The following is a 10,981-nucleotide window of genomic DNA, read 5'->3' on the forward strand; positions in this document are numbered from 1 at the left end:
TCTCCATGTATAATCCAACCAACCCATCATTTTGTTCCACTCATCAGAAGTATAAAGGCATTCGAAGAACAGGTGCCTACAGGATTCTAATTGACTGGTAGAGTTAGCACACAGGATACACTGATTTGAATTCAGTATTCCCATGCTACACAACCTTTCCTTAGTCAAAAGCCTTGAGAGGATAACAAGCCATAAAATCACTGAATGTTTGGGATAGTGCAATCCTCCCCATACTGTGTTCGACCAGGGTACATTTGCTGCAGGAGAGATGGCATGATAGACAGAGGAAATATGAAATTTACCATTGTTGTGACATCCATTGCTTAATTAAGAGTTGTTACATCAGCAAATTATTCCATGTGAGACCCTAATTGTCAAGGCCATAATTAAGCTTAAAAAGGACCAACATGCGCAACCAAGTCTTCGCCGAATAATAAATCTGTGAGCCATCCCCACAAAAAACAATAAAAAAAACAAAACAAAACAAAAAAAGAAAGAAAATGGATTCATGGAAACAAAAAGTGAATATAGTGTTGAGCGATATGCGATGAATGGGGCGGGCCCAGGTGATCGAGGGCCAAGAGGGCCTTGCTTCCACCGCGGCCAATCAAATAAAAAAAGTTGGAATATTAATTAATTTGTAAAAAAATAATTATAAGATGATAGGGTGCTAAATTGTAGGGCTTTTATAGTGAACATGAGCTCTCCTAAGTTTCTGCTTGCGATTAACTTGAGAATTACATCTCTTATGTAGCTACTCATCTGTGTTTTTTCTGAAATTTAAGAAAACAGTGAAGTTGCTAAGAAGTTGGTTGAATGGAATGGATACTTCTATCTTCTAGTGTACAATTAATGGGTGAAGTTGGCATTAATCTTGTTTGTTGCAACGAGAAATGTTGAAAGAGGATTTTCAACGAAGAAAATTACTAAGAATGCTCTATTCAAATAGAATGAGATATGAGTATATGAATAATTGTTTTGTGTCTTATATTGAATAATATATATTGTAATATTAATTAAAAAGATGTCATGAACCAGTGTTAAGAAATGAATCAAGAAGAATATTATTGTAAACAATATATTCTAATTCGATCCAGATACAGCTCGGATATGATATTTATCATATCCATGTCTGTCTACCGATCACAGGTATAAATATGGTTACGGATATATCTTGGTAAGGAAAATTCATACCCATATCTGCTAAAATCGGATATGGATACGAATATATATATATATAAGAAACTTATATAATATTTAAAAATATATATATTTGGTCTATGTCTACAAAAATGTCCTTCGAAGAAACTTATATAATATTTAAAAATATATATATTTGGTCTATGTCTACAAAAATGTCCTTTAATATGTTCGTTATATCTGAAAAGGTAGGATTAGACATTTTGATCATCTAAACTAATCTCAAATCCATAATCTAAGAAATAAAACTAGTATAATAGTATGACCAATATGAATTCGGATATTTCGGATACGGATTCGGATATTTCACTCTCTTTGTTGGATTCCCTATCCATCAATGTATTTGACACACAGATGAAGTGTTGAGGGGACGAGCATGTTGGAATGGATCCATGATCATCCAAGGAGAAGGTTGAGTATTTTCAAGTGAATGCTCAAATCAAAATACTCAAATCACTTAACATACTTTCGTTTTTAATGAACAGGGTATAACCCTTGTTTTTCAGTCAAAAAAAAAATACTCAAATCACTTTAGTGAAATCCTACCAACTATACGCAATGTAACTCTAAGAATTAAAAGTAACTGTAAAAAGGATTCAAAAAGGAAATAAAAACCATATATATAATCATATCTTATCGGTTATAGATTTGAGTGATCATATTTGTATCCTAACGGATACAGTTATGAATATTTCCATGGATATGGTTACCGTTTAGCATTCCTATTCCTAAGTCCCCCACTATGAATCTGTACCTTGCCCATGTGAACATACGTTGACCAACAACCCAACCCATTATAAGAGGTCCATATCTAGTTGGGCTTGCGTGTAGACCATGGATACACTGTCCCACTTGCGGCCCAAAAGCATTTGCTCAACAGTCCAGTTCTAATTTGTGGCTGTGTATAGTACTGACATTTGTCCATGTCGATACTGCCTGATTTTTTTTTTCCTTTTTGACTAGCAAAAAAATGAAGTATTCTTTTTATGATATTATATGCCAAAAATTTTGAAGTTTTGAGTTGGCGTACACTAAAGGCATAAAATGGACTCTGTTTGTGGCCTGAGTAAATCAATAAATTTCTGCCATGACATAGGGTGAGTCAATGGTTTGAAATCTTTATTTATCTAATGAATTCATCAACCTTTAACTTTAAGGGGGTGTTTGTTTCAATTTTTTTTGGGATATAGGCTGCATTTCAAGTTTTGGGATGTAAAAAGGGGATTTTTTGGGTTTTGGAATTCCATAAATCATGTTTGTTTCAAAAAAATTGGGATAATGAATCCCCAAAACATAAAAAACTAATTTATTTTAGGATTTGAGAAATCCTGTTTTTGAGATCGGATGTGGGCTAGATCTCTGACAATCTCGTGTCCAGCTCATCACCCCTCCCTCCTCTCCGCCCTCAACCTCACAGGCATGCGCGATGCTGTCACCACCCGCAGCGCCTTCGCTGCTGCTCACTCCTCCTACATGATCGATCACTACGCGATTCAAGAAGAAGAGAACAACACTTACTTGAGAAACCCTAGAGACGCTCTAGTATTGATCTCGACAACCATCAAAGAATGGCATTAAATCTCAGAGGCGAACTCCGCAGCGGGATCGTCGATGGATTTGGGATTTTTTTAGGGTTTGGAACGAAATACTCACACGCGAATATGTTTTTTGGGAGCTCAAGACCTTAACGGGTTTTATTCGGGTCGGGTATAGTAACTTGTCTGAAATCCAAAACGACTGATGGGCTGGGTCAATTCTGATTTGGACTTTTGGATAATTAAGATAATGCTGGATTTATTTATTTTGTGTACTAAATTTGTGTACCAAGTGAAAATTCTGTGTACCAAGTACTAATTCTGTGTACCAAGTTAAAATTCTGTGTACTAATTTTGATTTCCCCCCTTCCTGTTCTTTGGATAATATTGTTAGTTAATTTTTTTTGTTGGATTTATTTTTAAAGATAAAATTTTGGAAAGTTAAGCACAAATTGCAGTAATTCTAGCGAAGCGATGCAAGCAAAAATTTATTATCTTAATTCTAGTTCATCTAGTATTTATAGAAATTAGTAAAAAAATTGGAAGGCTTAAATAAAAACCTGAGAGGCTTGAGTAAAAATTGTATTTGTTTTTATTTGTAGGGGGTAAGCTCACCAAATATCTTATATTCACCATTTATTATTTTGGTAATGCTAAAACTTATTTGTTACAATTATGGATTTTAAATTCTAAAATTTGTAATGCTACAATTTGAGTTTGAAACAAACAAGAATTTACAAATTATAGCATTCCAAATCCCAAAATATTGATAAAACAAACAAAGTTTAAGAAATCCCAACCCATAACAAAACACCAATGGATTTCAAATCCCATGGTGAAATCCATATCCTAAAATTATAGGATTTGAAACAAACACCCCCTAATAGTACGTGACTTGGTGGTTGGAGCTTGAGGCATTGACTCATAGGGTCAAAGTCGACTATGACTTATGTTTATCCCATATTTTTAATCATTAAACATAGTAGCACCTGTCCTATTCACATATATTGACCACTCAAAAACTGAATACGTATTTTTCTTCTATTGGAAATGTTACGATTAGTGATTGTTTAGAGCTTTCTTACTTTGAACTAACCCGGCCCATATCATATTTAACATTTGTTTTAGACTCTTAGAAACATTTTCGTGCTTTTTTTACCTTTTGTTAACTCATCTCTTGTTTAAGCATGGAAAATTGGCCGAGTCTACTCTACTTACTTTTGGAAATCCGAAGAAGTTATTGTATAAAATTAAGTTTGCGGATCAACCGTCAATTTTTAAGTCAGTGACTTCCTTCTCAAAATGAGAAATATAAATAAAAGAATAGAATTAGAGTACTGCTGTCTATATGTACGTATAAATTATTGTGACTGATTACATTGCTTTGGCCGAAAATATTGCCTGTGAGCTCTCATGTGGTTCCCATCCTTGATCGATTGAGGGGTCGAGCTCAGAACTTCTCCTCATACTTGATTTTCCAAGCCAAATTAAGTTTCTTCTATCCAAAAAAAAAAATGGTGATAAGACACGCGCTTGAAAATAATCTCATTAAAAGTTTCAAATCAACTGAAGGTAGCAAAAGAAAGCAACCTAAAATAGACTTTAAAACTGTAAATCAATTAGAGTCTTAAACCCTAAATCTCGCTATCTAGTAACTCCAACTTGACCTTAAACTTTGATCCTTTCATTTTCTTCTAGAAAACTGTAGTCTTTCTTACAGACATAAAAAAGTTGAAGGAAAAAGCCAGGGCTTCCATATGGACATATCATGTTACCATCCAGTCAATCATCAATAAACGCAAACCTAAGCGATGCATAAATCATCAATGGACTAAATCCTACACCTCATCAATTCATAATTCATGGATTAATGTTTGCACCTACCCCTACTAAAGAATCAAGGTAACTTTAGTATAAGAGATGGAAATGAAATTAATATCTATTGGAAGATTTGTATGTAAACGTGAAATAAAAGCTTCTTATGTGTCAATAACTATAGAAGACATCACTGAAATATCATCAAACCAACATAACAAGATTATGGGAGCATTGCTATATTGTAGCATGTGATCTCTGAGTATACCTTGAAGGCATGCTTAAGATTCAATCTGAAGTAAAGAGAAAGGAAAGCCGCCGTCCATGATAAATCTAAATGTCCTGGAGGTTGCTTAGGTCTTCGTTAATTCAGCTATCTCTGCAGCATCTAGGATCATCATTAGATTTCTGTACTATAGTATTACAAATGATAAATTTATTTTCGGTAGCACTTATAATCCCTCAGCTATTATATATTGGCAGTAGGTGACCCCTGAATTCACCATGCAGGGATAAATGTCAGTCCAGGAGTGACCGAGGGATGATAGGTTCTAATGAACGAATAAATAAGGGGTTATCTGCAATTTACTCTATTCTCTCATTTAAACAAAAAAGATGTGCAAACATTAACTCTACAATTAGATATTTATTAATGATAAGTCAATAAGCCAGGTTTTAGGTTTAGTGTCCCAGAATTGGGGTACCAAACCGACTGAGTAACAATAAAATTGGCACTAACATATACTAAACAAAGTTTAAAAATAAAAAAATAAGCCGGCTGTTCATTATCTTTAGTTGGTGTTAAATAATACAAACCACTTATTTAGGGTACTAATCAAGCTTAATCACAGTATAAAATGCACACATTACCATCTTTTATGGTGTACGCCTTTAATTAACTTATGAACTAAATCCAGGTCTAATGTTGTACCTCTCTTTAAGTACAACTGAAGCAAACGAGTTAAACAACCTAGGGGTTTGCACATTTTAGGTCAATGTTCCTCCTTAGGCTTTGTTGTAGATGACAAAACTCTCATACAAATGGTAAAAACCTAGTATTCATCATTTAACATATAACTTAACTAAATGTCGGTACTTAAATGCAAACCAAGCAAACTTGACATGATAACCCTTAAGATAATCGTATGTATAATTGATTGTGATTTGTGGTTGCTTAGCAGAATTAACATGAGATATGCAAATCCCACACATTGCTCAACACTCAATACATGCTTAGATCTATTTGACCATCATTTATTCATGTTGGTCTTTTAACATGTACCAAAGCATTCCTCCATTATTGTTGTCTTTATTGCTTGACATTAGTTATTTTCTCAACAACCCATGCCACTTTCTAAGCAGTAAACATTTTGTTTCCAAGAGTGAAAAGGGATCAAGAGCAAATAGATGTCGGCAGCATTTTATGAAGCCGGCAAAATCTCATGCACATGGTACTTTCAACTCTTCTCTATATATTTATCCTTCACCTCTTCATTTCTCACCAATAGCCATCTTTGACTATAACACCTTCTTCTTTCTCTCTAATATTCTCAACATATTTTCCTCTTATTGGAATCATCTTCATTATGGGTTTTCCTTCAATTTGCTATTGCATTATTCTCCCTAGCCCTCTATTCGTTGCATTCAACTTCTTCGACGAAATAAAGCTAGTCCTCACAATTGCCTTAACCTATCTTGGTTTAAGCTCTCCTTATGAGAACCAATTAGACTACTCATTGTCAGAATTAGATTACTTCTCTCTGTTTTCGTCTGGTGCCATTGAATCCCCTTCATCGATTAAAAGAAGACTTCGTACTGTTAGCTTTGCAAGCTTCTCTAAAGGATTATCGACGAGAGATGAAGCCGCTCAATGTTCTATTTGCCTTGAAGGATTTAGAGGGAAGCATGAAGTTAGAGAGCTTTGCAATTGTTGTCATGCTTTCCATAAAGGGTGTATAGATAAGTGGATCAACAAGGGTCATGTCACCTGCCCTTTGTGTAGAGCAAGTTTATTTGCAACAGATTAGGGAAGATGAAAGGAAAAGTCTCTTGACAAGGGAAGAATGCACAAAAATTATAGAGAATTTTTCACCTAGGACATGTTAAATCTAGTGGGTTGTCGCTATGAGAGACGACCGCTACTTTGAAACTAGAGTTAATTGGTTGTTGAATGCAATGCATATTGTTAAATCGTGATATATACTTTTGATTAGAAACCATTCAAGGATGTATTTCGTTTTTTTTCTTCAATATGATTTGTGCAGTTTGTTTGAATCATCCTTCTAATATGAGGCCCGAACAGTTGAAACATGGGCCAGTCAAGTTCCTTCACTCCTCTCTTTGATCTTTGACCGGCAATAAATTAGCCATATCCTCCAAAGTTGAGTTTCATTATTCATCAGTATGTACATCTATCAAAAATGTCATATACACATTGACACCCTAATGAAAATGATAAGTTAATGCTAATTGAGAACTCTCCAATGACCTTCATTCTCTTTGGTACTGTTCTTGCAGAAATCGTGTCATTTGTTAAGAGTATATTGCGGATATATTTTGATACAAGTCGCCGTGCGAGCACTTTTGATCGCAGAATTATCTAAGATGGGGTTAAGAAGAAAACAGTTAAGTCACACAAAATAGTTCAATTGGCGTAGGAAAATAACTTCTCTAGATTATGAAGAATTTAGAAGATTACAAAATATCTCCCTCACAATCTCACTAGAATAAAGAACAACCTCTCTATTCTCTTTTTAATCCAATCTGATGTTTAGAAACCCTCAACAATCCCTATTTATTTGTCAAACAATATGGATGGCAAAAACGTAAATAACCAAGTCCAACTCAACTTGAAATACGCGTCAAACAAGAGTCCAGATTCGCCCAGGAAGCCCCATCGGTTGACCAGCATGCCTCTGTCGGTCGACTGGACAGAGACAGGGTTTTCAACCCTATAATCAGGCATGCTTTCGGTCGACCGATATGGCCTCATCGGTCGACCGGTGTCAACCAACCAATCGACCGGCCAGAGTCTGTCTGTCATCTCCTGATTTCTTTTTGTTTTCCTATTTTTGACCTCTTTCACTACCACCAACGGCTCCATACACCGTCTATTCTCACTCTACCATAAGAATCATCTATCATCAAGCTCCTATGAGGATCGCTAAGCTCCCGAAGCAGAGAGAAGATACCTCCGCATCATGGTTCCCCCCTTTAGCAACTTGAAGTCACGGTCAAGTTAGAACTTCAGTTGAGGGAACTCTCGAGCCCCATCCTTCTTTGTTGAACCACCTAGTCTTGCTAGAAACCTGACCTTGACGTCCAATCAGAAATGATTCCTTTGTCCCCCGTCTAGTCGTAGTCACCTTGCATTCCAAAATGCAATCATCTTTCAATGGCTCTTTTCTATCAAACCACAAGTCTTCAATATGTGGCAATATCACTTTGTTGTTACCTTCATCGTCCAGCAATCGAGGCTCAAACAACTTCAGATACTTAGCATTGATCATCGAATACATGCCTAAGTAAGGTGGCAAATCCAGCTTGAAGATATTGTCACTGATCTGATCAAGAATTCGAAACGGACCATATCGTATAGGCTTCAACTTCTTCTCTTCTCTTTTTAACCGCTGCTTACTTAACTTCAGCCACACCATGTCACCTTTGCTGAAATTACAAGGAACTCGATGTTGATCATGTTTTGCCTTGTACTTCGCTTGTGACTTCTTCAACTGAGCTTCAACCATAACGTGAATCTGGGCAATCTTCTCTAGAAATCATTGAGTCTGTTGTCTTTCGCTCCCTTCTTTGTCGTCGGTCATAGCTTCACCAGAGAATGCTAAGTCAAATAGACTTGGAGGTATAAACTCATAACACGTCTGATGATTTTCTTGAAGATCCATGAATAGCCCTATTGAAAGCAAACTGAAGGTATTGTAAGCTCTCATCCCAATTATTAGGATGCCTAAAATTATACCCCCGCAACATATGAACCATAGTCCGGTTGACTACTTCTGTTTGCCCGTCTATTTGTGGATGAAAGGTTGTGGTCTTCTTCAATTTAGTATCCATCAAACTCCACAAAGAATCCTAAAAGTGCCTGAGAAACCAGCTATCCCGATCCAAAATAATCGAACTCGGCAACCCAAAGTGCTTCCACACATGCTCAAAGAACAATTGCGCTGCATCGCTCCCATCACGGTCTTCTTACAAGGAATCAAGATTAACATCTTGCTAAACCGGTTCACCACAACGAACAAGTAATCATGCCTACGCTTGGTCATTGGCAACCCTCCTAAGAAATCCATAGAAATACTCTCTCATGGTCTAGAAGGCACTGGCAACGGTAGATACAATCCCCTCTTTCTGTTAGAAGGCTTCGATATGTAACATAGCTTACACCCTCAAACACACTTGGTAACATTCTCTAACATCTTCAACCAAAAGATAAGGCATAGTGGATTGAGAAGCGTCTTCTGAATCCTAAAATGACCTTGCACATGTGATGTATGTGCTTCTCTAATCCACTGCAACCTATCGCCATCCTCCAGAATGCAAAGTGATATCCCACGATATAACAAACCATCAGCTCTGAGCTCATACTCCCCCTTCGACCACCCTTCACCTGCTCGATCACACTGCCGAAGTCTCTACTAGATGTGTACATCTTCACATACTCCAAAGGAACCAAGGGCTAAATACGCATCGTCGCTAATAAAGCTCTAACTGGCGATCAAGATAACATATCGGCCAACTTGTTCGTCGCCCCTTTCTTGTACCAAATGACGATGTTGAACGCCATCAAATAGGAGATCAACTTCATGTGTCGTGTCTGCTATAGCTTCGTCTGGGCATGTAGAAACTCCAATGACTTATGATCTGAGTGCACAACCACCTCCTTACCTAACAAATACACCCTCCAATGCTTGATCGCCTGATAGAGCGCATAAAACTCCTTATCGTAAGTCGGATAGTTCTGAACAATAAAACAATAAAACAAACTTCTTGCCCTTTCAACCTGTCAAGATCTCCCTCATGAAGCTTGTTCAAGGTAGTCAAGCATGCTCTACTCAGCTGCCCCTCATAAGGCCTAATGAACAATAAAACAAACTTCTTGCTTACATTCACTAGCCTTTTTGCCTGAGTCACCGTCACCAAACTCGTCTCCTGTAGAAGAGATGTCGAACGAAATATGAACTACTCGCCTTCTTTAGTGAACATATACTTCTGGGCCCACTTGTCGTAGACCGCATACCTAACCCACAAGTAAGGATTACCCAGTATAACCTGACAAACATCCAATGGAACGATACCGCACGTAACCTCATCAATATACGACTAGTGGAGTGCAAATCTGAATGCGTATTAATTGATCACACTCAGACCCAACTCTTTCTGAATCCACCCTATAGGATAGGGCTTCGGATGCTTGACCGTCTTTAGACCCAGCTTTCGAACCAAGGCCTTGGATATCAAATTCTTCTGGCTCCCTAGATCATAATGGCATCAATCAAGCTACTCTTCACCTGCAATTTAAGAACAAAGAGCTGCTCCCTGGGGTCTTCATCTTCCTTCATAGCCTGTTTCTCTGTCATAAGGTTGAGACTGTTGTTGGGTTCTGTCATCTCGGGGACTTCCTTCGGACCCTGTGCTATCACATATGCCTTTTTCTCCTCCTTCTTGTTTGTGGGAAATTTGTAAGAAGACAATTGAGAATATGATTTATTGTATTATCTCTCTAACTGTCTTAGATAAAGAATGAATATAATTCTCTCAATACAATTTGTCTCTAACTAACTTAGAAAAAGAAATTACAATCTTCTTATATCGGAATCCCGATTTACAAAAGAGAAGAAGATCGACGGATATCCTCCCCTTTGTTTAAAACTGGGTTCTTCACGGTAGCGATGAGATGCCTCCCTCGACGTGCGTGTCGAGTTTACTTCTCGTTGACGATCCGACGTTTTACCTCACTGAAACAATTAATGAAACTTACGAGATAAGTTTTAAGATAACTCTTGACGAGTTTTAGAACTCAGAACGAGTTTAAACTCTATAACAGAGTTAATTTGAACTAAAAAATCAGTTAATAAGCCAAGTATCTCTAAGGATTTCTATTGCTGAATGAGATTTCCAAGAGAACAATCATGTCGATCTCCACAAAATCCAGCCTTTTTTATGATCTGCCAAAAAGATCCGATCTCAGCTAATTTTTCAGCTTATAGGGGATTAAAGGGTGTAACTGACCCCTAAAATCTCTCCTAAGTGGGGGAGTGATCCCCTCAAATTGTGAAAAATAGTTTTGAAATTGTTCAACTTGAGTTTGAACGAATCAAACGCAGAATCTGTGTTCTAGCAGGAATTCTACATTTAAACATAGCAGTTTGGAACTACGCTGGGCAAAGTTAGGAGCTGGGTTAAGAGCCAGATGG

The sequence above is a fragment of the Asparagus officinalis genome, chromosome 8 (assembly GCF_001876935.1).
Source record: "Asparagus officinalis chromosome 8, Aspof.V1, whole genome shotgun sequence".
NCBI classification, from domain to species: Eukaryota; Viridiplantae; Streptophyta; class Magnoliopsida; order Asparagales; family Asparagaceae; genus Asparagus; species Asparagus officinalis.